At 42.1% G+C, this 27322-nt stretch overlaps 1 protein-coding gene and 1 long non-coding RNA gene across 10 annotated transcripts in view; one reads left to right on the top strand and one right to left on the bottom strand.

Annotated features, from left to right (window-relative positions):
• The window catches only part of LOC137371915 (uncharacterized), a 45886-nt gene extending 38487 nt beyond the window's left edge, over window positions 1-7399 (bottom strand). Inside the window, exons 1-2 of the long non-coding RNA XR_010975307.1 lie at window positions 7309-7399; window positions 4499-4574 (exon numbers count right to left, since the gene is read on the bottom strand). This is a non-coding gene — a long non-coding RNA (uncharacterized lncRNA). The remainder of the gene's footprint in view (window positions 1-4498; window positions 4575-7308) is intronic.
• Window positions 7400-7503: 104 nt separating this feature from the next.
• LOC137371914 (methyl-CpG-binding domain protein 5-like) overlaps window positions 7504-27322 on the top strand; it is a 321882-nt gene continuing 302063 nt past the window's right edge. For 7 of the 9 annotated variants that reach the window (XR_010975306.1, XR_010975305.1, XR_010975304.1 and 4 more), the window contains exon 1: window positions 7504-7815. The gene's annotated coding sequence lies outside the window, so the exon portion shown is untranslated. The other 2 variants (XM_068034967.1, XM_068034962.1) reach the window with 2 other exon arrangements.

The raw sequence follows: 27322 nt of genomic DNA, 5'->3' as shown, positions 1-27322 counted from the left end.
TGGGAATGTAAGTTGCGAGCATGATGCAAGGCGGCTTCAAGGGGATTTAGACAGGCTAAGTGACTGGGAAATAACATGGCAGATGGAATATAATGTGAATAAGTGTGTAATGTGAATAAGTGTGAAGTTAGAAAGAGTGAAGTAGAAAAAAAAAGGCAGAGTATTTTGGAAATGGAGGGGGGTTGGGAAGTGTTAATGTCCAAAGGGACCTGGGAGGCCTTGTTCATTTAAAAAAAAAATATAGTAGTTTTGTGGGAAGTGGACGTCGCTGACTAGACCAGCATTTATCGTCCATCCGTATTGCCTTTGATCTGAGTGGCTTATTAGGCCATTTCAGAGTCAACCACATTGCTGTGGGTCTGGAGTCATATGTAGCCCAGACCAGGTAAGGACAGCAGATTTCTTTCCCCAAAGGGCATTATTGAACCAGATGGGTTCACATCACAACTAACGAAAAACAACGTCCAGACCCCAGAGTGTCTAACTCCTGACCTCCATAAAATTCGACATGTGGCTTCTCTGTAACCATTTTTTCCCCCCAAGTCACCAAGGGTTCGGTCATTACTGAGCCCAAATCACAGGTGGTCTCCAGCACAGGTGGCTTTCAAACATCTGTCCTGTCAGTGAACTTGGTAAAAAAGAATCCATGTAATCTTTTCAGTTTTAACACAAGTCCTCAAAAAATATAAAAAAAGGAAGCACTTTGAGAAATCTGTAAAATGTTTCACTTCATACTTATCTGCATTAAACTCTATCGACCATGTGTCTGCCCATGTCCTCCTGAGGTCCGCCATCATGCTCACCACTTATGTTGCCAAGTTTTATATTGTCTATAAACTTCAAAAATTGTACTCCTTATCCCCAAGTTCAGATAATTTACATACAAGAAAAGCAGTAGGCCTAACATTGCCCCCATGTGTTTGTTTCTATTTTCCGAGTAAGTCCATCATGAGGTATTTTATCAAAAGTCTTTTTAAAAGTCCATATATACAACATCTACTGCATTACCCTTATCAACCCGATGTTACTTCAAACAAGTCCGTGCCTGTTGTCTCTTATTAATCCATGCTTCTCCAAGTGAGAAGTAATTCTGTCATGGGAAATGATCTCGAGTTTTCCACCATTGACTATAAACTGAAACCTGGTAATTACATGCTAATTTACTTTCTGCTTTGGAACAATTATTTGTTTTCAGTTCAACTTACACAGGCATTTATCTTAAAGCGAACATACCACTGCAGCCAATAGTGCCATATTTCCCCTATTGTCAGTGAGGTAATTATATATCTAGATTTTGTAGTGTCTTTATACCACTTGCTTTTCTGCCCATCACATGAACATTTTCTATTCTTTACACGCAGAACACTTGCTTCAGAATCATATTCTCCAGCATTGTTAACATGCTGTTCTTTGATGCAAATCATACTGGCATGTAACATGACCTTTGCACAGGTGATTTAGGCTTGCTATTTAATGCTTAGTATCAATTGTATAATGCTGACCACCTATTGCTCAAGCTTGTCAGAGTATACATCCCATTTGAACACAGCTTTTAAAAAAAAACTCATTCATGGGATGTGGGCGTCACTGGCTAGGGCAGCATTTGTTGCCCATCCCTAATTGCCCTTGAGAAGGTGGTGGTGAGCTGCCTTCTTGAACTGCTACAGTCCTTGGGGTGCAGGTACACCAACAGTTCTGTTAGGAAAGGAGTTCCAGGATTTGACCCAGCGACAGTGAAGGAACGGCAATATATTTCCAAGTCAGGATGGTGTGTGGCTTGCAGGGGCACTTACAGGTGGTGTTCCAATGCATCTGCTGCCCTTGTCCTGCTAGGTGGTAGAGGTCGCGGGCTTGGAAAGTGTTGTTGAAGCAGCTTTAGGGAGTTGCTGCAGTGCATCTTGTAGATGGTACACACTGCTGCCACTGTGTGTCGGTGGTGGAGGGAGTGAACGTTGAAGGTGGTGGATAGGGTGCCAATTAAGCAAGCTGCTTTGTCCTCGATGGTGTCGAGCTTCTGAGTGTTGTTGGAGCGGCACTCATCCAGGCAAGGAGGGTATTCTATCACACTCCTGAATTGTGCCTTGATGGTGGACAGGCTTTGGGGAAGACAGGTGATTTACTCACTGCAGAATTCCCAGCCTCTGACCTGATCTTGGTAGCCACAGCATTTATGTGGCTGGTCCAATTCAGTTTCTGGTCAATGGTAACCCTCAGGATGTTGATAGTCGGGGGGATTCAGCAATGGTAATTCCGGAAGGCATTTGACAAGGTGCCACATCAAAGGTTATTGCGGCAAATAAAAGCTTATGGTGTAGGGGGTAGCATAATGGTTTGGATAGAAGATTGACTAGCTAACAGGAAACAGTAGGCATTAATGGGTCATTTTCTGGTTGGCCAGATGTAATGAGTGGTGTGTCGCAGGGGTGAGTGCTCGGGCCTCAACTTTTTCAATTTATATAAATGACTTGGATGAAGGAACCGAAGGTATGGTTGCTAAGTTTGCTGATGACAAAGATAGTTAGGAAAATATGTTGTGTAGAGGACATAAGGGGGCTACAAAAGGGATATAAATAAGTGAAGTGATTGGGCAAAGATCTGGCAAATGAAGTATAATGTGGGAAAGTGGGAAAATGAGAAATTGTCTATTTTGGCAGGAAGGATAAAAAAAAAAAGCATATTATCTAAATGGTGAGAGCACCGAGATGCAGCGGGATCTGGGTGTCCTGGTGCATGAGTCACAAAAAGTTAGTATGCAGGTTCAGCAAGTAATTAGGAAAGCTAACACAATGTTATTGTCTATTGCGAGGGGAATTGAGTACAAAAGTAGGGAGGTTATGCTCCAGTTATTGGTGAGACCACATCTGGAGTACTGTGTAGAGTGTTGGCCTCCTTATTTACAGAAGGATGTAAATGTGTTGGAAGCAGTTCAGAGAAGGTTTACGAGACTAATACTTGGAATGGACGGGTTGTCTTATGAGGAATGGTTGGACAGGCTAGGCTTGTATCTGCTGGAGTTTAGAAGAGTAAGAGGTGGCTTGATTGAAACACAAGACCATCAGGGGTCTTGACAGGGTATTTGTGGAAAGGATGTTGCCCCTTGTAGGAGAATCTAGAACTACTTAAAAATAAGGGGTCGCCCATTTAAGACAGAGATGAGGATAAATTTTCATTCTGGAGGGTCATGAGTCTTTGGAACTTTCTTCCTCAAAAAGGTAATGGAAGCAGAATCTGAATTTTTTTTGGGCGGCACAGTGGTTAGCACCGCAGCCTCACAGCTCTCGCGACCCAGCTTCGGTTCAGGGTACTGCCTGTGCGGAGTTTGCAAGTTCTTCCTGTGACTGCGTGGGTTTCCGCTGGGTGCTCTGGTTTCCTCCCACAGCCAAAGACTTGCAGGTTGAAAGGTAAATTGGCTGTTATAAATTGCCCCTTAGCGTAGGTAAGTGGTAGGAGAATTGAGGGAAGGTGGGGATGCTGTAGGGAATGTAGGATTAGTATAAATGGGTGGTTGATGGTTGGCACAGACTCGGAGGGCCGAAGGGCTTGTTTTAGTGCTGCATCTTTCTATGACTATGACTCTAAGGCAAAGGTAGATAGTTTCTTGATAAGGGGGTGAAAAATAGGCAGGAATGTGGAGTCAAGGTTACAATCAAATCAGCCATGATATTGTCGAATGCTGGAGCCGGCTCGAGAGGCTGAGTGGCCTACTCCTGCCCCCAATTCATATGTTGAACATCAAGGGGAGATGGTAAGAGATGTTTATTGCTCTTCAGGAACAACCAGGTTTGGATTTCAACCTTTTCTGCTGGATACGAGTATCAGGACAGGATCACCAGACAAATGGAAAACGCAATAATTATTTGGATTAGTTTCTTTCAATCAAAATCAAGCAAAGCAGGCAAGATAAAACTTTTTGTTACAAACGAACTGGCTGCTTTCTCCAAACCAAACCATCAGGCAGAAGATGACAGGTTCAAGACCCACTCCAAGATTGTACATAATCTAGGTTGAAATTTTCAATGTTTTGCATTGTTGAAAGTGCCATCTACAGCGGAGTCATTAAAACAAGCCTGTCTGTTGTCTCAGATAAATGTGAAAGAATCCACAGCATGATTCAAAGAAGAACAAGCTAGTTCATCTGGAGTCCTGGTTAACATTTATCTTTCAATCAACTCCACAAATTTTTCTGTGCAAGCTGGCTACCACATTTGCCTACATAAGGACAACTACACAGGACACAAAAGTTGCTATCTAAATGCAAGTTCTTTCTTTAAAGATGCTCAGTCAGTTGCAATTCAATTGCACCAGGATATAGGTTCCCATTGCATTAGCTTGGGTGAGGGTCAGAAGGAGGAACACAATGGAGTCAATTGTGCTAATTTTCAACCACAACTATTCAGAATAAGTGTTCCTTTGTAGAACTGCAAGACAAGGAAATTTTTTTTAAAAAGCACTCAAAAATTCTGTATCAAACTAATATCATTTAACAGTAAAAACATACCTTAGCAATGCATTCACCCAGGGATAAACTGATGTCCTTAGATTTTCTTTTACTCATGATGAAGATTATTCATAAACTGTAAAGAAAAAGAAATAAACATGATCCACTCATTTCAAATGTTTCACAATAGAGTGGTGATACTTCTTTTAGAATTACAATTTGCTTTACCCAAATGCACTCAGGAATCGGATTGGAACTCAACCACGGAGTTATGATGACACTTTAATTTAATTGTACACCCAAAACAGCTTCATATAAGTGGCGAGATAACCGCAGGTGAATTTTGCTCTCAAGTTTTGTGAAGGGTAGGTCGTGCCTCACAAAACTTATTGAGTTTTTTGACAAGGTGACCAAACAGGTGGATGAGGGTAAAGCCGTGGATGTGGTGTATATGGATTTCAGTAAGGCGTTTGATAAAGTTCCCCACGGTAGGCTATTGCAGAAAATACAGAAGTATGGGATTGAAGGTGAATTAGTGCTTTGGATCAGAAATTGGATAGCTGAAAGAAGACAGAGGGTGGTGGTTGATGGTAAATGTTCATCCTGGAGTATAGTTTCTAGTGGTGTACCGCAAGGATCTGTTTTGGGGCCACTGCTGTTTGTCATTTTTATAAATGACCTGGATGAGGGTGTAGAAGGGTGGGTTAGTAAATTTGCAGATGACACGAAGGTCGGTGGAGTTGTGGATAGTGCCAAAGGATGTTGTCGGTTACAGAGGGACATAGATAGGCTGCAGAGCTGGGCTGAGAGATGGCAAATGGAGTTTAATGCGGAAAAGCGTGAGGTGATTCACTTCGGAAGGACTAACAGGATTGCAGAATACTGGGCTAATGGGAAGATTCTTGGTAGTGTAGATGAGCAGAGAGATCTTGGTGTCCAGGTACATAAATCCCTGAAAGTTGCCACCCAGGTTAATAGAGCTGTTAAGAAGGCATATGGTGTGTTAGCTTTTATTAGTAGGGGGATCGAGTTTAGGAGCCACGAGGTCATGCTGCAGCTGTACAGAACTCTGGTGCGGCCGCACCTGGAGTATTGCGTGCAGTTCTGGTCACCGCATTAAAGGAAGGATGTGGAAGCTTTGGAAAAGGTGCAGAGGAGATTTACTAGGATGTTGCCTGGTATGGAGGGAAGGTCTTACGAGGAAAGGCTGAGGGACTTGAGGTTGTTTTCGTTGGAGAGAAGGAGGAGAAGAGGTGACTTAATAGAGACATATAAGATAATCAGAGGGCTGGACAGGGTGGATAGTGAGAGCCTTTTTCCTCGGATGGTGATGGCAAACATGAGGGGACATAGCTTTAAGTTGAGGGGTGATAGATATAGGACAGATGTCAGAGGTAGTTTCTTTACACAGAGAGTAGTAGGGGCGTGGAACGCCCTGCCTGCAACAGTAGTAGACTCGCCTACCTTAACGGCATTTAAGTGGTCATTGGATAGACATATGGATGAAAATGGAATAGTGTAGGTCAGATGGTTTCACAGGTCGGCGCAACATCGAGGGCTGAAGGGCCTGTACTGCGCTGTAATGTTCTATGTTCTAAGTTCATTTTACTGTATATTACAATGAAAGTGGCCGCGGTCCAAACTAAAACTGCATATTATGCAGAGCGTTAGGACATCCGGAGCGGTGATCAGGCAACTCCTTCTTTCCTTCAATAATAAAAAAACAGAAAATGCTGGAAATACTCAGCACGTCTGGCAGCACAGAGAAAAGCAGAGTTCACGTTTCAGCTCTTTCATCAGACCTGACCTGAAACGTTAACTCTGCTTCTCTCCCCACAGATGCTGCCAGACGTGCTGAGTAGTTCCAGCACTTTGTTTTCATTTCAGATTTCCGCAGTCTTCTGCTTTAATTACTTCTTTTCTTCCATACTTGTAAGGGACCGATTTACGGTGCATAAATTTAGCTCCGATACACGAACATTATACAGAGCAAAGATATTGTGGTTCTGCAAACTTCAGGGCGCTCTGCTGTTGAACTACTCAGCACTTGTACATTGATCAGCTGTCATGAACTTTATTTGCTCCATTAGACTGCCACTTGTATAACATACAAGTAGAAATATCCCAGCCACTGCCTGTCCTCGGTAACCAGTCTTCGGAATACAGCACCAACTGACACCCACGTTTGGGAAAGAGCCCGAGCATGGTACCATCTTTAAAAAAGAAGCCGCTGGAGCAAAATCCTCGAAATATGCAGCATCAAAAGGGGCATTTGATCCACTGGCGTGAATCAAGAGTCTCTCGTCACAAATCGTGCAACAGGAAAATTAAATCTTAACCCACAAATACTTAGCACCAACACAATCACTATCCCGTGTAACAAATCGTGTTTATCGAAACCAAGAAAAAAACACAAAAAATGCTGTTAACAGTCAACAAAACAGGCAGCATCCGTAAAGAAAGGGAAAATATTCTAAGTTTCAAGCCTTCATCAGATCCTCCACCCCTCAAAAAACACGCATGCCAGCATGTTCACAAAAAGCTGAAGCTTTGCATTCGCTGGAAGGGAGGAAAGAGGGAAACAAACCAGACAAATCCTCAGAAAATCTTCGTAATAGAACAAACCGTCATTAACTAAACACCGCCTCTGAGCAAAAACAATAACATTTTTTTAAAAATGATAAAATCAGATGTAAAATGCTGAGAATTCACAACAGACACCGAGGCAACAAGCGGACTTAAAACCGCAACGTTCACCAAGATTTCTAAACTTAATATTTTTACATTTATTTTTATATATTAGAGATACACAAATACAACAGTAATCAAATTATGCCCCTATTTAAAACCCATACCCAAGGCTGACCTACCTGAGCCAGGCCTACTCGCTCTCTCCGACAATCACTCGGGTAACCGAGACGCACGTTTATTTAATTCCACCCACCACCCTTTGCCCTCTGACCCCGTAACCTCCCCACTTAATACGTCACTCGGTTAGCAACGTCCACCCCCTCCCCCGGAGCATTTTGGGTAATCTCTGTCTTGGGACATGCGCAGTGCATTGAGTATTTTCAGCTGCAGGTTTTTTTTCTCCTGTTCTCTCTTGCCCCCTCTCTCTCTCTCTTTCAGTGTCTCTGTGTAAAGCTTCTACAAAGTCTCCAGAAATAAAACGGTCGTTTCCCTTTTTTGTTATTATGAGCCCACATTCCCAACCGGATACATCCCGAGCGTCTGAAAAACTTCCTGGATACCTCCCTTAACAACCAGCCGACCTCCCGGGCCTGGCCAGCAGCCTTTTAAGTGCCATTTCAGCCCTTTATTACCCTTTGTTTTTGACTTTTAAAAAAAAGAAAGCTTTGGAGAGGAGAGAGTTGAAGGTAAGTGTTTGCAAAGCAATTTCAGTCTCCTTTTTTATCAAAGGAAAGATCTTATTTTTAAATGAAGTGTAAATTTTACACTGTAATAGATAAATATTTCTCTGTCTTAATGCAGTCGTATTGGAGTTGTGAGTTTGGGGTGTAATTTTTTTATATATATTTTGGAGAAGAGGGATGTTGTTCGCTCTTGAAAATGGGGTTTAATGTGATTTAAAGGCTTCTATTTATCCGCCCCCTCTTTGCTGCTGCTGATGATGATGATGCTACGTTGCAGGCCACGGCCATGCGTGACTGCTGTTTACAACAGTCCAACTTTAGATCTTGTAGGTATCAGCCCCGCAGTCATCAGAACGGTTGTTCCATCTTGATGCAAAAATGTGTTCGCATTTGGAATATCTAGACAGGATTTGCAGTAGCATCTGTAAAAATGGTATTTTTTTCCTCTACGTTGAAAATGTGAATCGACTGGTAGTTAAGACACCGTCATGTTTGTGATCTTTCATATTTTGCATATTTATAGGCCCAGTAAGATGTGGATTACAATACATTGAATTTTATCCTCTAAACACATAGAGTTGCATGACTTAAGCATTGAGCAATTTTGTCATATATCGCACCAGTATTACCTTTTTATGACAAAACTCGATGATTAATTTTTTTTTTAAACTTAAATGCACAGAATGCTAGAATTGATGTGCATAATGGCTTACTGTGTGAATATATATAGTTCCATAGTATAATTGTTTAGATGATACCTTCATGTGGAAGTGCTTTTCCTTTTAATATAGAAAAGGTTATAATACTATAGATTTTTTCCATGAAACTTTTGCAAACAGGTGTGAGCAGAGATGTACTTTGAGTTTATATGTTCAGCAAGTCATTTAGTACTCAGTTTGAAGTTACAGTTTACTTTTGTGATAAAAATTTCAAGAGACATTTTTATGGAAGTTGCTGAAAATATTAGGTATTTTTATTGTATTTAAGTACTGTTAAGTGGTAGGATCCCTTTCCCTGATCCTTTTAAAGGTCTACATTGAACTATATAGTGTTACTAAACTTTCCTTTATTTGTTTGATTTTGCCTATCTTATTCTCCCAATTTTTGTTTTACATGATCCCCAATAGACTGATGTACTCCTGCTGGGAAGGGTGATGGTTGTGTTGGGGAGATAAAGTCTCTTTGGAGTTGACGTGGCTCCAAGATGACATACCCAGCGATGGAAGCTTGAAACCAAATGAACCTTGTGTGTTAAGTTTGGCAACCTGATACTTGAACCAATACCTTGGGACCTGTTAATGCGACCAGTCAGCCTGGCTGTCAAAGGATTTGACCAGTCATAGGGACCTGGGATTCTTGCCACTCGGCTCCAAATCACCCAGTGTGCAATAACCCAATGAGTAAGGTGGTCCTTGCTAAATGAGTACGTCTGGTAAACTGCAACCTTTTAGCGATTAAACCCCCGGTATGTACTTGGGGGTCCCGAAACCTTGGTTCTGTCAGTCTGCACTTAAATTCATTGGTGTTGGTTAAATGTGATGCGTATCTGAGGTGTGTGCATTGGGCACACAGAAGCCCTAGCTGTTAGTTTAGACTTCTCAATAGCTTGATTTAGAGACTGCAGAACATTTCTGCGTATGCGAGAAAACTTTGCTGACTTATATATAAAAAAAAATTCTCTTTAAAATGTACACCTCAGGAAAATAGGTATAATTTGAACTGCTTATACCCCCACAATTTGTCAACTTGCTTTTTTTTCAATAGTCTTTTAATTCAAATGAGTGGTTAACATTCTTGATGTAACAGTATACTGTCTTGTATAGTACTCCAAGAAAACCTATTTTTAAGTCTCAGTACATAATGTTATAGAATTGTTTGGCATTTTTGCAGCATGTATATTGAGCATATTTTATTTTCATAATCAGAATTATAAAATTTTAAATGGAAGATTGGAAATTTGTGCTGTTTTTAAAACTTTGCTTTCAAAATACATAATGTATCTTGGGAAAAGTATTGAAAAAGTGCTGTTGGAGCCTCTTAATATAGCATTGCTACCTCCAGATTTGCTACCTCCAGATATGCTATTCAAAATACATTACACTGTTTTCATCTTTATGAATGCCCTGATTGTAAAACAAAAATTCTCCCAAATGCATTCTGCTTCATATGTGCTATCTTCTACCAAAATGCAATGGTACAGCAATTGTTAACTGCACTTGATAACCAATGCTACGATCCTTGACAAGGTAGATGCTGAGAAAATGTTTCCCCTGGCTGGGAAATCTAGAACATGGGATCACAGTCTTAGAATAAGGGGATGACCATTTAGGACCGAGATGAGAAGTTTCTTCACTCAGGGTTGTGAATCTTTGGAATTCTGTGCCCCAGAGAGCTGTGAATGCTCAGTTGTTGAGTATAGATCGTACCCAAAAAATCTATTAACCTCTATACTAAGGGATATGAGGATAGTACGGGAAGGAGGAGTTGAGATAGAAGATCAGCCACGATCTTGATAAATGGCGGGGCAAGTTTGAAGGGCCAAATGGCCTACTCCTATTTCTTGTATTTTTAATTATACATTTCCCTAACTTAAATCATGGTGTATATTTACTGATGTAACTTCAGCTGACTTGTGTATGACAGTATTTATTCCAAAATTTGGCTATCTTGTGTTTAGTATTTTATATCTCATATAAAGAATTTAATCAACCCAAGAAATCTTCCTGTAAAGAAAAAAGGGCATTTGATACAGTCGTGTAGCAATGATGTGACTTGCAGCATTTATATTGCTGAAATGTTGGTGATATTGTGTTTTATTATTACTTCAATTGATGATGGAGGTACACTGTAAAGTTTTTCTGAAATCTTTTACTTAAACAGTTTGCAATACTTGCCTATCAAAAACATATTGCATTTTGGTACAAATTTTTTTTAGAGGAAATTCATTACAGCCCTGTTCATGCCTAAATTCTCTTCAAATTTTGAATTCGTTAGTTATATTGCGTTGATAATTGACTGTGTGTTGAGAATTTTCAAACGTTCCTTCTTTGTGCTGCTGGTGTTTTAGGAAAAAACTAAAATTCTGGAAATACTCAGCAGGCCAGGCAGCAGCTGTGGAGAGAAAGTTGGTCAATGCTTCAGGTTGATGACCCTTTGTTAGAACTGAAAAAGTTAGAGATTTAAGCAAGTACAGGGGCAGGGAAAGCGGGAAGGAGAGAGAACAAAAGAGATGGTCTGTGATAGGGTGGAAGGCAATGGCAAAAGGGATGATGGTGCAAGGCAAAAGAAATGGTAATGGAACAAGTAAAGAAACCAAATATGGGTCCCGAGGCAGTGTAAATGTAAATAGCAGAATCATCACCAACAGCTGCTGTCCAAAAAAATGGGAGGAAAGGTCATGATCTGAAATTGTTGAATTGGTGTTGAGTCCGGAAGGCTGTAAAGTACCTAAGCGAAAGATGAGGTGCTGTTCATTGAGCTTACGCGAGCATCATTAGAACAGTGTAGGAGGCCGAGGAAAGAGAGGTCAAAGTGGGAGAGGGAGGGGCGGGTGGAGAATTAAAATGACAAGTGACCATAAGCTCCATCATGCAAGCAGACTGAACAGAGGTGTTCCACAAAGTGGTCACCCAATCTGATTTTGGAATCCGCAGTGTAGAAGAGACTGTATCATGAGCCACAAATACTGTATATTAAATTGCAAGAAGTCAAGTATAGAGTCATAGAGTGATTACAGCACAGAAGGATGCCAGCTGTCTGTGGAGCAATCCATGTGTTTTGTGAGGAAGGTCTTGAGGAACAGAGTACAGTAGATCAAGGGCTGGGTAGTGGTAATGAGTGATCATGACACACATGACAGAGTTATCACATCCAAAGACCAATTGTCGAGAGTGGGTACTTGGGTGACATATTCCAGAGGGGTATAGTGAATAAAAGGATGTGACAATTGGAGGACATGCAGAAAAAGCTACCAGCAAGTTTAAGTATTGATTGAATGTTCAGGGAAGTAAATTACTATTTTACCTGGAAGGTGTGTTGAAGGCCCTGGGAGAAGGCAAAGGAGGAAGTGAAAGGCCACGTATTCCATCTCCTGCGCTTGCATAAGGAAAATCTGTTCCATCTTCCGCTCTCCCAGAACCAGATAGGGTTCTCCTTGTCCTTGTCTTCCACCCCAATGATTTTCACATCCTCCACCATTTCTGCCACCTCCAATATGATGTCAGCACCAAACACATCTTTCCCTTTCCTCCCTTTTCAGCATTTCAAAGGGACCATTCCCTTTGTGATACCCTGGTCCACTCCTCAAATGCCCCTGACACTCCTCTCCTTCCCATGCCACCTCCCATGCAAGGTCTGTTTGTGGTATACAAATGTACATGTTCTATGAAATAACCAACTCGAAGTTTTCCAAAACAAAATGGAGAGAATCCAGAACAATGTGCTAAAGGCTCATTGAACCCTTGGTAATAGTACGGGCTCGAGCACTAACCAAAAACTATACCAAATTCAGGAAGAATGTGTAAAATCAGAGAATTATTCTGCAGCTATTGCTTCAAAATGTTGATGAATATCTTGGTAGGATTGACAGATTAATTGTATTGATAGCATAATGGGTAAGCTTATTACAATTTATTTGGCCGGGTTTTGTTTAAGATGGTGGGCTTTTTCCAAATACTGGCATAATTAACTGCTAGAATGATGGAAATTGCCTTAGTTGCTCACCCATTTTGTATGTATATCTGCTTAATGTGACTGTCGGAGCAAAGAATTATATGATGCAAAGTATCTGGGTGGCCTCCCAAACACTTCTGCCTTTTGTAGAAATCAGTCTATGTATTGATATTTTGCGTCTGTGAAAATAATTGTCTTACAGTTACAGTGCTTTCGTGAGGACACTGAAGCAATTGAAAATTAATAGGATTGTAAATTGGAGTTCATTTCATCTGTGGGAGCAAGGAATCTTGGTTATCTTCCACGTGGAGGTAACTGTTGAAATGTACTAAAACTGGTGCATTTAACTTGTGCACAAGGTCTGTTAAATTACCTGCTCCTGAATCTTACCGGTTTCAGTGCAACATGCTTTATAGTTGTCCTGTCAAAGAAATGTCAGTTTTTAAAAATAGAGTCTTGGTATGTGAACTGAGAATATTTTCATTCAGTAAGTGACAGCACAAAACTGACCTAATGTTTTTTAGACATGCATAATGAGTGATGGAAGCAAAGTTTTTTTTTTTGTGATTACTGATCCAGGATTACATTTTAAACTGGTTCCTGTGCTATACAAAGTAGAATATCGCAGTCCCCAAATGTACTATTAACCTGGAAATAGAATTCTGTGTTTTACAATATTATTGCTTATTTTATTGTTATAAAGTAGGCTGTATTTCCAAGTTTATTTTTGTTTAGTCATGGAGTGATCCAGGCAGCCTAAATTCAAGGTACAAGATAGAAAGGTGTGTGTGAATGCACAGTTGAAAGAAAGATTAATGAGGAAGTTAACTTCAGACTCTTCTCATGCTGAGAGCTCTGGTTGCCATTTTAGAGTTTAGTCATTACTGTAACAAAAATGACATGGTAAGAAAAATCTGAAGTAGCATGCTAGTTTAAATTCTGATTTGGATAACTTTTTGACAGCTAATATGGAGGAATTCTGTTCTTTAGTGTCAGTAGATGCCAAAATCATACTCAAATATAGAATGTTGAATGTTTAACTTTTTAATTGTAATTTTGTTATTGCTGTACTTCCTATTGTACAAACAAACAATGTTGTGCAGTAGAAACTGCTGACTTAACCACAGGTGTGGCTATGGTGACACTGTTTTAACCACATGCACTAATGTTAGTAGAAAGCAATTTGCATACACTCCCAATATAGGTAAATGTACTTCAAACATGTACATTTACTTAGCAAACCTCTACCACCATTCAGTAAACAAGAAGGTAAAGCACTCACAATAATCCAAGAACACTTGCACACTTTTATGTCTCTCCGTTTTGCCAACGAACACACAAAAAGGTTAATGTACACGTACGCCGTGGTAGTGAGTGTTGAGATTATATGCTTAACAATGGTGTCTATTATTCATTTTTTAATTTACTCATCCAGAAATGCAACTAGCAACATCTTGATTCACAATTAGCCAAATGTGGCTAATGGCTAATGTATTGGACAGCATGCCCCCTGAGCACCGAATCCCATAAATTCACAACCAATCTGCAATCTTTGTTCCTTTGGATGATTCTGAACTTGGATCAGAACTTGCAGTTAGCATTAGTGTAATTGACTGGTCCTACTTTGTGCAAGAAATTTGGTAAATTTACTTGTCTGGACAAAGCTCTGACTTCTACATATTTTTAAATAAAATTCCACAGCAATTACAACATGGACACAGGCCCTTTCACCCAACCAGTCAGTATTGGTGTTTATCCTCCATATGAGCCGTTGTCCTCGTCTTGTATGTTCAACCTATTCCCATATACCTTGTACCCTGTGATCTCAAATTTAATTTCATATCTAAGCCCCTCATTCTAGACTCCTAAATCACTCTTTATATCTGCTCTGCCCCATCCCTTCATAATTTTAAACACCTCTTTCAAATTTCTTCATAATCTGCTCTGTCTCCAACAAAAGTGGTCCCAGTTTTTCAAGTTCTCTTCATATGTGTTTTTTCTCATACCAGGGAGCTTCTTGGTGAATTTGGGCTGTTCCCTTTCTATTATTTCAATATCCTTTCTATAATGTGGAGCCCAAAACTTCACACTATACTCCAACTGTGGTCTTACAGAGGCTTTAGCTAAATTCAGCATTAACTCTTGATTTTTATATTCTATACATATTGTCATAAAACCAGTATTTCGTTAACTTTTATTTAAAAATGTGGCCTCATCCACTTGAGTTGTTGCTTTTAATGTCTTGTGAACTAGGACCCTTAAATCCCTCTGCTCTTCCAATCCAATCTTCTCCCAAAGTATAATTTTTTTCCAAACAAAATGTGTTAACTCCCACTTAATGACATTGAATTCTATCTGTCTATTTTTGCTCATTCCAACATCTTATCAGTATTCCTTTGCCCGTTACTTTGGCCATCAGAATTATTTACTATGCTTCATGCTATAATGTTTTCGGCAAATTTGATGTGTACAGTGAGCAGTAGCAGTCCCCGATTTGAACTCAGCAACGCCTTCAACCAATCTGAGAAACTTCTATTTTCCATTTTCTTTTTAATCCAAGTTATTATCCTTTGCCTAATTCCACGTCCATTAATCTCTAATAGCTTTGACAATGTACCAAAGAAGAGACTTTCTGAAAGTCTGTGTACACAGACTGGACTGAGACCTTCCTTACAAAGATTTTCATTCCAGTCTGAACTGGATTTGAAAGCCGGATCCAGAAGTAAAATGACAGTAACTAACACACAGCACCACCCAGTTTCACCCTCCCCACCACATTTGTGCTTTTTCATGAGTAACTTTATAGAAGAGGGAAAAAATAAGGAATACAAAATCCTTTTGCTTCATGCGGCTTTCATCCATCGTATAAGTTATATCCTTAAAGAATTCTATCGGGTTTGTCAAGCACGATCTTCCTTTCTGAAATGCATGTTGACTGTTTCTAATTATTTTCTCCGTCATCCAGAAATTTAGTAATTTTATCTTTATTAGATTTTAAAAATTTCCCCACCACAGATGTGAAACCAACTGGCCTGTAGTTAACCTGATTTTTTTTTCTCTCTCTCTTTTTGAAAGGTGATGTTAGATTGCCCACTGTCCGGTCCTCAAGCCTCAATAAAACCCCAATATATAATTTTTAGGTTCTCTGCTATTTCTTTCCCAGGCTCATTCAAAGTATCCCTTCAGGTCCAGGCACTTTCTCCACCTTTGGCTTAACTGATTTCACTAATACTTTTAAAAATATTTTAAAAAATCTTTCAACAGATCTAGTATTTACCTGCTCCAAAATCTTTCTCTTGTAAATGCTGAAGCAAAATAACATATAACATAGAACAGTACAGGCCCTTCGGCCCATGATGTTGTGCCGACCCTTTAACCTACTCTAAGATCAAACAACCTACATACCCTTCATTCTACTCTCATCCATGTACCTATCCAAGAGTCGCTTAAATGTCCCTAATGTATCTGCTTCTACTACCACTGCTGACAGTGCATTCCACGCACCCACCACTCTCTGTGTAAAGAACCTACCTCTGACATCTCCCCTAAACCTTCCACCAATCACCTGAAAATTATACCCCCTGGTGATAGCCCTTTCCGCCCTGGGAAAAAGTCTCTGGCTATCCACTCTATCTATGCCTCTCATCATCTTGTACCCCTCTATCAAGTCACCTCTCATCCTTCTTCGCTCCAATGAGAAAAGCCCTAGCTCCCTCAAACTTTCTTCGTTAAGACATGCCCTCCAGTCCAGGCAGCATCCTGGTAAATCTCCTCTGCACCCTCTCTAAAGCTTCCACATCCTTCCTATAATGAGGCGACCAGAACTGAACACAATATTCCAAGTGTGGTCTAACCAGGGCTTTATAGAGCTGCAGCATAACCTCGCGGCTCTTAAACTCAATCCCCCTGTTAATGAAAGCCAACACACCATACGCCTTCTTAACAACACTATCAACTTGGGTGGCAACTTTGAGCGATCTATGGACATGGACCCCAAGATCCCTTTGTTCCTCCACACTGCCAAGAATCCTGTCTTTAAGCCTGTATTCTGCATTCAAATTCGACCTTCCAAAATGAATCACTTCACACTTTTCCAGGTTGAACTCCATCTGCCAATTCTCAGCCCAGCTCTGCATCCTGTCAATGTCCCGTTGCAACCTACAACAGCCCTCCACACTATCCACAACTCCAGCAACCTTCGTGTCATCGGCAAACTTACTAACCCAGCCTCCCACTTCCTCATCCAAGTCATTTATAAAAATCACAAAGAGCAGAGGTCCCAGAACAGATCCCTGCGGAACATCACTGGTCACCGAGCTCCAGGCTGAATACTTTCCATCTACTACCACCCTCTGTCTTCTATGGGCCAGCCAATTCTGTATCCAGACAGCCAAATTTTCCTGTATCCCATGCCTCCTTACTTTCTGAATGAGCCTACCATGGGGAACCTTATCAAACGCCTTGCTAAAATCCATATACACCACATCCACTGCTCTTCCTTCATCAATGTGTTTTGTCACATCCTCAAAGAATTCAATAAGGCTTGTGAGACATGACCTGCCCCCCTCAAAGCCATGCTGACTGTCTCTAATCAAACTATGCCTTTCCAAATAATCATTAATCCTGTCTCTCAGAATCCTCTCCAATAATTTGCCCACCACCGACGTAAGACTGACCGGTCTGTAATTCCCAGGGTTATCCCTATTCCCTTTCTTGAACAAGGGAATAACATTTGCCACCCTCCAATCATCTGGTACTACTCCAGTGGACAGTGAGGACGCAAAGATCATTGCCAAAGGCGCGGCAATCTCTTCCCTTGCTTCCCGTAATATCCTTGGGTATATCCAGTCATGGATGAGCTGGACATGCAGCCAACCAAATCGGAACTCAGTGATGCCATTGATTCTCTAACCAGCGGAAAAGCCCCTGGGAAGGACAGCATTACCCCTGAAATAATCAAGAGTGCCAAGCCTGCTATACTTTCAGCACTACATGCACTGCTATGCGTGTGCTGGGACGAGGGAGCAGTATCTCAGGACATGCGCGATGCCAATATCATCACCCTCTATAAAAACAAAGGTGACCAAGGTGACTGCAACAACTACCGTGGAATCTCCCTGCTCAGCATAGTGGAGAACGTCTTTGCTCGAGTCGCTCTAAACAGGCTGCAGAAGCTGGCCGAGCGCGTCTACCCTGAGGCACAGTGTGGCTTTCGTGCAGAGAGATCGACCGTTGACATGCTGTTCTCCCTTCGTCAGATACAGGAGAAATGCCGCGAACAACAGATGCCCCTCTACATTGCTTTCATTGATCTCACCAAAGCCTTTGACCTCGTCAGCAGACATGGTCTCTTCAGACTACTAGAAAAGATTGGATGCCCACCAAAGCTACGAAGTATCATCACCTCATTCCATGACAATATGAAAGGCACAATTCAACATGGTGGCTCCTCATCAGACCCTTTTCCTATCCTGAGTGGCGTGAAACAGGGCTGTGTGCTCGCACCCACAGTTTTGGGGATTTTCTTCTCCCTACTGCTTTCACATGCGTTCAAGTCCTCTGAAGAAGGAATTTTCCTCCACACAAGATCAGGGGGCAGGTTGTTCAACCTTGCCCGTCTAAGAGCGAAGTCCAGAGTACGGAAAGTCCTCATCAGGGAACTCCTCTTTGCTGACGATGCTGCTTTAACATCTCACACTGAAGAATGCCTGCAGAGTCTCATCGACAGGTTTGTGGCTGCCTACAATGAATTTGGCCTAACCATCAGCCTCAAGAAAACGAACATCATGGGGCAGGACGTCAGAAATGCTCCATCCATCAATATTGGCGACCACGCTCTGGAAGTGGTTCAAGAGTTCACCTACCTAGGCTCAACTATCACCAGTAACCTGTCTCTAGATGCAGAAATCAACAAGCGCATGGGAAAGGCTTCCACTGCTATTTCCAGACTGGCCAAGAGAGTGTGGGAAAATGGCGCACTGACACGGAACACAAAAGTCCGAGTGTATCAAGCCTGTGTCCTCAGTACCTTGCTCGATGGCAGCAAGGCCTGGACAACGTATGTCAGCCAAGAGCGACGTCTCAATTCATTCCATCTTCGCTGCCTCCGGAGAATGCTTGGCATCAGGTGGATGGACCGTATCTCCAACACAGAAGTCCTCGAGGTGGCCAACATCCCCAGCTTATACACACGACTGAGTCAGCGGCGCTTGAGATGGCTTGGCCATGTGAGCCGCATGGAAGGTGGCAGGATCCCCAAAGACACATTGTACAGCGAGCTCTCCACTGGTATCAGACCCATCAGCCGTCCATGTCTCCGCTTTAAAGACGTCTGCAAACGCAACGTGAAATCCTGTGACATTGACCACAAGTCGTGCGAGTCAGTTGCCAGTGATCGTCAGAGCTGGCTGACAGCCATAAAGGCGGGGCTAAACATGGCGAGTCGAAGAGACTTAGCAGTTGGCAGGAAAAAAGACAGAGGCGCAAGGGAAGAGCCAACTGTGTAACAGCCCCGACAATCAAATTTTTCTGCAGCACCTGTGGAAGAGCCTGTCACTCTAAAATTGCCCTTTATAGCCACTCCAGGCGCTGCTCCACATACCACTGCCCACCTCCAGGCGCTTACCCATTGTCTCTCGAGATAAGGAGGCCAAAGAAAGATCCCGTCTGGCCCCGGGGACTTATCTATCCTCGTCTTTCAAAATTTCCAGCACATCCTCCTCCTTAACCTCAACCTGTTCGAGCATATCAGCCTGTTTCACGCTGTCCTCACAAACGACGAGGTCCCTCTCACTAGTGAATACTGAAGCAAAGTATTCATTAAGGACCTCCCTACCTCCTCCTACTCCAGGCACAAGTTCCCTCCACTATCCCTGATCGGCCCTACCCTCACTCTGGCCATCCTCTTGTTCCTCACATAAGTGTAGAACGCCTTGGGGTTTTCCTTAATCCTACCCGCCAAGACTTTTTCATGTCCCCTTCTGGCTCTCCTAAGTCCATTCTTCAGTTCCTTCCTGGCTACCTTGTCACCCTCTAGAGCCCTGTCTGATCCTTGCTTCCTCAACCTTAAGTAAGCTTCCTTCTTCCTCTTGACTAGCTGTTCCACATCTCTTGTCATCCAAGGTTCCTTCACCCTACCATCCCTTCCTTGCCTCATCGGGACAAACCTATCCAGCAGTCTCAGCAAGTGCTCCCTAAACAACCTCCACATTTCTGTCGTGCATTTCCCTGAGAACATCTGTTCCCAATTTAAGCTCCCCAGTTCCTGCCTAATAGCATTGTAATTCCCCTTCTGCCAAGTAAATACTTTCCCATCCCGTCTGCTCCTATCCCTCTCCATGACTATAGTAAAGGTCAGGGAGTTGTGATCACTATCACCGAAATGCTCTCCCACCGAGAGATCTGCCACCTGGCCTGGTTCGTTGCCAAGCACCAAATCCAACATAGCCTATCGGCCGATCTATATATTGAGTCAGGAAACCTTCCTGGACACACCTGACAAAATCTGCTCCATCCAAACTATTTGCACTAAGGAGGTTCCAATCAATATTAGGGAAGTTGAAGTCACCCATGACAACAACCCTGTTACTTCTGCACCTTTCCAAATTCTGCCTCCCAATCTGTTCTTCCGTGTCTCTGTTGCTATTGGGGGGTCTATAGAAAACTCCCAATAAAGTGACTGCTCCTTTCCTGTTTCTGACTTCCACCCATGCTGACTCAGTAGACAAACCCTCCTCGACGACGTCCCTTTCTGCAGCTGTGATACTATCCCTGATTAGCAATGCCACTCCCCCACCTCTTTTACCTCCCTCCCTATTCCTTTTGAAACATCTGAACCCCGGAACATCCAACATCCATTCCTGCCCCTGTGATATCCACGTCTCCGTAATGGCCACAACATCGTAGCTCCAAGTACTGATCCATGCTCTAAGTTCATCACCCTTATTCCTGACACTTCTTGCGTTAAAATAGACACACTTCAACCCATCACACTGGCTGCAACTTTGCCCTGTCAACTGTCTAACCTTCCTCACAGACTCTCTGTACTCTGTATCTGCCTGTTCAACAGCTACCCCATCCACTGATCCATAGCTCCGGTTCCCATCCCCCTCCCAAACTAGTTTTAACCCTCCCGAAGAGCTCTAGCAAACCTCCCGCCCAGGATATTGGTGCCCCTCCAGTTCAGATGCAACCCGTCCTTCTTGTACAGGTCCCACCTTCCCCAGAAGGTATCCCAATGATCCACATATCTGAAGCCTTCCCTCCTACACCAGCTCTGTAGCCACGTGTTCAGCTGCACTCGCTCTCTGTTTCTAGCCTCACTAGCACGTGGCACCGGTATCAATCCTGAGATTACTACTCTGCTCGTCCTGCCTTTTAACTTCCAACCTAACCCACTGTACTCGCTTTTCAGGTCCTCATCCCTTTTCCTAGCTATGTCATTGGTACCAATGTGTACCACGACTTCTGGCTGCTCCCCCTCCCCCTTAAGAATCCTGTAGACTCGATCCGAGACATCCCTGACCCTGGCACCCGGGAGGCAACATACCATCCGGGAGTCTCGTTCGCCACCACAGAATCTCCTGTCTGTTCCTCTAACCACTGAATCTCCTATCACTATCTCTCTCCTATTCTCCCCCCTTCCCTTCTGAGCCACAGAGCCAGGCTCAGTGCCAGAGACCTGGCTGCTGTGGCCTTCCCCTGGTAGGTCGTTCCCCCCCGCCCCCCCCCCCCCCCCCCCAACCGTATCCAAAACGGTTTACTTATTATTGAGGGGAACGGCCACAGGGGATCCCTGCACTGTGCGCCTATTCCCTTTCCTTCCCCTGACTGTCACCCAGCTACCTTTTTCCTGTAACTTAGGTGTCACTACTTCCCTATAACTGCTCTCTCTCACCCCCTCAGCCTCCTGAATGATCCAAAGTTCATCCAGTTCCCTAACGTGATCTGTGAGGAGCTGGAGTTGGGTGCACTTCTCACAGGTGAAGTCAGCAGGGACACAAGTGGTGTCCCTTACCTCCCACATCCTGCAAGAGGAGCATGCAACTGCCCTAGCTTCCATCCCCTCCGCTCTAAATTGACAAAAGAGATTTAAAATAAAAAGTAAAGGAAAACCTTACCTTACCAAACCCCCACACGAGTCCTTTTTTTTTTGGTTAGAGGAGGATGGGTGGGAGACACTATCCGTGTAGTGTTTCGGGTTTAGCCACTGCCCGAATATATAATTTCACTTACCCAGCAGTCCCCGTGTCCACGTCCGCCGAATCAAGAGCTAAGTACTTTATAGCTCAACTTACCCTCCCGGCTGCCCCCTGGCTCGCGCTCTCACTGCTCCCACTGCTCAAATGGAAGAAAGAAATACCCACCAATCACTTACCAGCTCTCCTGTGACGTCACACTTCAATTTTTGCTGGTCAAGCAGGTCCACAGAGCAGAGCGCTCTCACTGCTGCTTCTGGTTTCTGGCTTCGACTCCTTTTATCTCCCGGCTCCTCTCGCCTGTTCCCGCTCTCGCTGCCGCCGCTCTCGCTAAAATAATTAAGTAGTTGCCCTCCGCCCCACCCCCGACTTTCATTAATTTTAAGCTAACTCGCTATTCTTTCAGGATCCACAACTACCACTTAACTATGTCCTTCTTGCTGATATCTTTGTAGAATACTTTACTGTTTTTGTTAATTGTCCTTCATTTCAAGTTTCCCTCCTCAGGCTCCTTCTTTGCTTTCTTTATCTCATATTCTTTCCTTTGTTTTCTTGCCATCTGTCGGCCCCTTAGTTCCTCCTTCAATTTTAGTTTGTTCCTGAGCTCTTTCTCTGCAGCACCTAGAAACTTCAAGCAGTCTCCCTTAATAAAATTGGAGCTGGGCCATTCAGAAGTGAAATCAGGAAGCACTGTTTCACAAAAAGGGTAGTACAAATCTGCAACTCTGCTGTATTAAAAAGCTGTGATGCTGGGACAATTGAAGCTTTCAAGCCTGAGAGTTGGGTTTTTATTCAGTAAAGGTAGGCAAGAAAATGGAATTGAGATGCAGATGAGCCTTGATTTTTTTTCTTGAGAAATAATTACATTGTTATGTTGACAGTCTGATCAAAATCTTTAAATCTGAACTCTTTAGGCTTGTTTGAGCAAATAGCTAGGGTCAAATTTAGCGTATTTTGGTTTTGAGATTTCCAATACGCACAAGGATTTTTATAAATTGATATGTCCCCATAGAAGCCCCACATCAAGCAACATGATTTTATATTTCTTTTTCCCACAAGTGTGGTGGGGAGGGTGAAACTGGGTGGCGCTGTGTGTTAGTTACTGGCCTTTTTCTTCTGGATCCTGCTTTCAAATCCAGTTCAGACTGATGGAATGAAAATCTTTGTAAGGAAGGTCTCAGTCCAGTTCCAATCTGAAATGAGCTCCAAGTAGCCATGGGCCTACAGCACAAAACCATCCCTATTTGACAGTCTCACTCAGGAGCAACGGAATGGCAGTTGAGGGAAATGGAAATATATCCGTGCAGAAGAATTGCAGTACAGGATACCTGGCCTGAGGCATATTGTTAGGGAAGAATAGAAGGGTCCTTATTCTGCATTTGGCTGTGAAAAACCTATCATGGCTTTCAAAAGAGCATTTGATAATTATTTGAAGCAAAAAAATTATCAGGGCTGGGGAAAAGCAGGACAGTGGGACTAGGTGCGTTGCCCTTCCAGAGAGCTGGCACACACATGATGGGCTGAATGACCTCCTCCTGTGCTGTAACCATTCTATGTACTTGTGAGATTGCTAGGTCGATAGATTTTTAGACTCTAAAGGAATCAAGGGATATGAGGATCAGATGGGAAAGTGGAGTTGAGGTCAAAGGTCAGCCATAATATTGAATTGCAGAGTAGGCCTGAGGGGCCGTATGGCCTACTCTTCCCAGTCTTCCCTCAAAGCAGCCACGCACTAACCTGAAAAACCTGTGCAGGCCACACACAAGTGGACCCCTTGAAATTATCAAGCATGCGTGGCCGCGCACTTGGAAAAATATGAGAGGGAACACTGCCTGCTTTAATTTCATATGTTATGTTATCACCAGCTTAAAACTGGCAGTAACATTACTTACCTTGATTAGCTTAAAATATTTTTTAAAAATTAAAAATTTAATCAGGAAAAGGAGTGTTGGACATAGTAATTATTTTGTTAGCTGAAAGTCAAATGTTGAAAAGATTTTTAAAAATTTAGGTAGTTTTTCTTTCCTTAATGCCATAAGTTTCAATGTTTCAAGCTGAAGGTTTGCTGAGGAAATGCAGATTTTGTTGTGGGATGAGTTTTCCCCAAAACGCTAGACTGGTGATGTGAAAAATGCATTTTTCCTACAGTTTTGTAAAATGTTTTGTTATGTTACTGAATTTATTTGAAATTTTCATTGGGTCACATATTGGATTTTTTCTCGAAGCTAATTGAATACTTGAGCAGAATATCATTTATTCAAAATCTCTCTTCTATACTATTTTTAATGCAGGTTTAATATTTTTTTTTTTAGGTGAATTACCCTTTTCAGCTTGTAGTACTTGTATGTGAAATGTACCATAACCAGTAAACTGCATTGTGTAGTTTTGCAGGAACATTACGTGTAAGACTTGGAAACTAAACTTGATTTGGAATGTAACTGGGGAGTGGTCTAGATCTTAGCCAAAGTGGAATTTATTAAAAGTAATTGGATAAAGGTATAGTGGATCTACTGTCTTTAAAGGTGTAGAAGGAGCAAGATACCTTCAAGGATTTGAGCTTTGAAGTACTGTACTTTATGATGGTTAAAAAGATATCAATTTAAAACAACTATATTTTCCAATTACTTGGCTAACCTTAAAAAGACTAGAGTTTGGTGTGTATAACATATTCATACTTATTTCGAAGATGACACTTATTCTACCTCAGATGTCACTGTATTTTAAACTATTTCATTTCTGGATATGTAGTGTCTCCTGCTTTTAATGAAATTACTGTACTACCAGTGTGTTTTATTCAACAGCAACATTTCTATGTACCCTTCCCATAAAGAGAGATACTTTTCTCCTCTTCACAGGGAAACTGGAGAGGAGAAAAGGAGTTTGGAAGTGATAGAACTATAGTCAAAGGAAAGTACCTTTGGGAGATTATTGATATTAAAGTGAGATGACCAGAAAAAGATGCTGAGGGAGGGAGTTTGGAGTTGGGAATGATGCATGAAGGAGCAGTCACCAATGTGAAGTAGAGAGAATTGGAAACAAGAAGTCGGTCATTAATCGGAGGGTGTTTGAAGGAACATATGCTTTAGGAAATTGTGGAAGGAAGAGGGGGGTGGGTGTGGTGGTGAAGCCATGCAGGAATTTGAAGATGAGGATGCCAATATATGAAGCTTTGGATAAATCAAATCTTCCAGTGATAAGGGCTTAGGAGATTTTGGTGACAGATGGGAAGAAGTAGGGGTAGAGACGAGCAGTGTTTAAGATTAAATTGGTTTGGAAACTTAAGGATGTGGGGGGAAAGGAAGGAAACTGAGCTTAGATTTGAGCAATGCATAAAGATACTGCACCCTGTGACTTAACCTGAGGTGGCAGCTAGAGATATTTGCAGGAACCAAAGTAAACTGACCATTTGGCCTAATTAGTTTATGCTGTTTATCCTCCAAGTAGGAAAATTGTTCTAATCCTAAATACCCATCCATTTCCCATATCCCATAAACCATTTTTCTGATATCTGATGGTCATTCTTCATACATGAGTCTTAACTGCACATTGTTTGATCATGCTGCCAATCCAAATCCTGTTCTCATCTGACACCCACACAATGCCAGGAGGTAGTAAATAGAAGCAAAACTCTGATTCATTTTAGGTCTATTGTAATCCAGAAGGATGAAGATAATTTTACTGCACTTAGAGTAACCCTGGTTTGAAATCAATTAGCTCAGCAGAAACAAGAGATCAGGCCAGGCACCTGCCTAGTGTGCATGATTCAGCAGCTTGCTGAATAAATTTGCAGAACCATTGGAGAAGTTGGTGGCCCTTCGCGCATGAGCTTAGTCATTGAGTTGTCTGGGCATTGTACCATGGGCAGCCATCACAGCCAAGCTCCAACATATCATTCATCCCCTGGCAACCAGTCACATACACTTCCAGCAAGCATTACTGAATAGTAAACAAGCCAGAACCCTGGATGATTTTATCCTCCCTAACCTAGATATGTGGAAACCAGTTGCACCAGATTTACTGCGATTCTGCTGAGGACTAACTGGGATTGGAATCTGGGATCGTCCTGGTCTTCGTGGCTCGACTTCTTACTGCTGAAGCAGCTGAGGCATCAGAAATGAAAACATTTTATGAGATTAGAACCGTACCAAGATGATCACAGACCTGTTGGTTACTAATAGTGGGCAGAGTTATGATCTTTGTATTACTAAACCAAGGAGCAGAAAAATTGGCCAGGGAATTTCATTCAATGTGTTGTGACTCTTGTTAGAATGTGGCCATGTGAACACTGAGTGAGGATAGGATGAGGCTTGGTTGCAGTTGTCACCAATCTAAATCCCCCCTCCCATTTCCCCTGATGCTTTACCGTGCTGATCGACACTCACTGTCTATTATCTATGCTCACTGCCTGGGTTGGAAACACGACTGATGCCTGTGGAACAGTATTCTAGTGTGAGTCCACAGAGGAGGGGGGTAAGAAAATGAAGAGATGGAATAGTAATGAATTCACTTCAAATAGCATCTCTCAAAGCTGAATTTAATCTCACTTGTATTTTCAGTATTCTGCACGTTCCATAGCTATTTCATAATGCGTCAAATCACATTTCAAATGTGTTCTTAGATTTCAGCAGGCTGCAATAGAAATAAAAATCTGGCAGTTTTAGTGAACCTCATTCAAATCGAGTTACTTTGAAAAGTGTTTGGCTCAATGACTCACAAATCAAGGTCAATTTTAAATGCAAGAAAAATGTAAATTTTTATAAAAGGAAACTCTGCAGCTTGCAACTGTTGTCTTTCCTCATTTCCCCAATCTCAGATTTTCTTTTTGCTTTATCATTGTGAAATGAGACAGGAACTGACATCAGTTCCATGCTACTCGTACCTGTATTGAACAGTATCAAACTATCCTTGAAGACTGTATGTCACAGCAGCTTGTTGAAGATTTTAGCTAACATTACATTGTGCCTGTAAGTTGACATGGAAAGCATTTTTATTTACTAAAATTGGAGTAACAGTTTGGTACAGTATGAGTATCCTTGGTATTCTCGAGCATGAAATTCAAACTTTGTTCCATGTGCATGAGATGATAATCTGACCAAGGCTGCTTTCTCGTGCACCAAATTGATTATGCACTTATTATTCTCTCATAAGCAATAAATGTAAGTGTGGCAACCCTTTTGCAATTACAAATCAAACTTCAGCATTGCTAATGGATAGAAATCTCTGGCACTCAACAAAATAAAAGTTCAGGTTGGACCAACATTTCCATCTTAGTAGTCATTTGATAGCACAGAACTTGAGTATTGCTGAAAATAGAGACATTTTGTCAAAGCTTTTCATCTTGCGCTCATCAGGACAAGAATACCAATGTAAGGGAAAGCAACAAATTTATACTGCATAAGAAGAGAGTGCTGATTGGTTGGCAAGTGGAATCTGATTGGTAAAGGCGTTGCTATGGAATATGCACCAGTTTACGGTGACTGAAAGTTAATTGCTCAGCTTTGTTTGAAATTTAAATCCGGCCGCTTGACTCTGGTCAATTGGCATTGCCCTGAGGAATGAACCAGCGAATGGCTGTCACTTATTTTGTTTAGCTGAAACAGGCGCAATATTTGTACATGTTCTTTCTATTTTTTTTTTATTCA

The sequence above is a fragment of the Heterodontus francisci genome, chromosome 7 (genome assembly GCF_036365525.1).
Source record: "Heterodontus francisci isolate sHetFra1 chromosome 7, sHetFra1.hap1, whole genome shotgun sequence".
Lineage (NCBI taxonomy): Eukaryota > Metazoa > Chordata > Chondrichthyes > Heterodontiformes > Heterodontidae > Heterodontus > Heterodontus francisci.
The sequence above is the reverse complement of the archived record's forward strand: the minus strand, read 5'-3'. Positions and strand labels throughout refer to the sequence as shown.